The 1,413-nt window shown below is 42.1% G+C and overlaps 1 non-coding gene across 1 annotated transcript; it reads right to left on the bottom strand.

Moving 5' to 3' along the window:
• Positions 1 to 373: 373 nt before the first annotated feature.
• trnap-ugg (transfer RNA proline (anticodon UGG)) lies at positions 374 to 462 on the bottom strand. Its single transcript is given in 2 exon segments — positions 374 to 409; positions 427 to 462. It is a non-coding gene; the product is annotated as a tRNA-Pro (tRNA).
• Positions 463 to 1,413: the final 951 nt, after the last annotated feature.

The raw sequence follows: 1,413 nt of genomic DNA, 5'->3' as shown, positions 1-1,413 counted from the left end.
CCTTTCAAGTCCAGTTACAGTTTTTGTTGCTTACCTGCACAAGTGAAAAAGTGAAAAACGGAAGCAAGTTTAACTGAACATTCTGGTGGTCAGTTCGGGCACAGGAAAAAAATGAAAGGATTCGGACCAGGTCGGATGTGGTGCTGTCAGGCTTGGGTCGGGTTTCATTTGCTGACCCGAGCAGGCCTTTAGTTACTGTTGCAACCTTATATTCCCACTTGACAATCTGTATGTTTTGTTCATTTCAATTGTGTCGACAAGCTCTTTGAATCCAGTTCCCCGGTCCTCAAGCAGGCTCAGTTTGGAAATCGATTCCGCTTTCTGGAAGGCTGAAAGCAATCGATGACCTTAAACTAAAAATGGCAACAGAGAAGGGCTCGTCTGGGATTTGAACCCAGGACCTCTCACATATTAATTATTTATACATCCAAAGCGAGAATCATACCCCTAGACCAACGAGCCACAGTTGGCATAGCTTTTATTCGCTCCTGTGGAATTTCACTGGCACCCACAGCCAATCATGCATTTTTTTCAGATCAAAACAATATCCGACAAAGCTGAAATAAAAACAGAAAGTGCTGGAAATACTCAGCACCTCTGACAGCATCTGTGGAGAGAGAAACAGAGTTAATATTTCAGGGTTTTCACCTTTTGTTTGAGACATCTTTTCAGACTGCTTCTGTCCATCCAATATCACTTTTTACTCTATCCACATTCTAAGGGTGGTGCAGTGGTGAGCACTGTAGCTTCACAACTTCAATGACCCCGATTCAGTTCTGCATACTGTCTGTGTGGAGTTTGCAAGTTGTTTATGTGAGCTTCCACCAGGTACTCTGGTTTCCTCCCACAACGAAAGACTTGCGGGTTGATAGATAAATTGACTTGTAAATTGGCCCTAGGGTAGGTGATAGGAGAAATGTGGGGATGTGGTAGGGAATTCTGGGTTAACATAGGATTAGTATAAATGGGTGGTTGATGGTCAGTGCAGACTCAGTGGGTCAAAGGGCCTAGATCAGTGCTGTATATCTCCAGAACCCTTCTCTAAGCAAATGCATTTTTCATGAATTCCTCATTTCTTTTATTAACGACAATTTTATATTTCCGGCCCTTGCTTCATACGATACCACAATTGGAATCATGTTTCCATCAACCCGATCAAACCCCTTCACTATTTCCTCATTTTGCAATGTTTCTTTAACCCTGACAGACTGTGGAGTTTCTGCTGCTTGATTGCAGTTCTTGCTTCCCGCCAGTAGATGTCACCTCACACCAATGTAGTGAAGTTTACAAATCTGAGAGAGACACAACAGGGAATAATTGTTCACATTATAGTGAATGTGTGGGATTCAGAAATACTAGGAGTGGAGACGAGTTATTATTGAATTTGTCAAACCAAACATATGTTATAATGTT

The sequence above is a fragment of the Heterodontus francisci genome, unplaced genomic scaffold (assembly GCF_036365525.1).
Source record: "Heterodontus francisci isolate sHetFra1 unplaced genomic scaffold, sHetFra1.hap1 HAP1_SCAFFOLD_240, whole genome shotgun sequence".
Lineage (NCBI taxonomy): Eukaryota > Metazoa > Chordata > Chondrichthyes > Heterodontiformes > Heterodontidae > Heterodontus > Heterodontus francisci.
The sequence above is the reverse complement of the archived record's forward strand: the minus strand, read 5'-3'. Positions and strand labels throughout refer to the sequence as shown.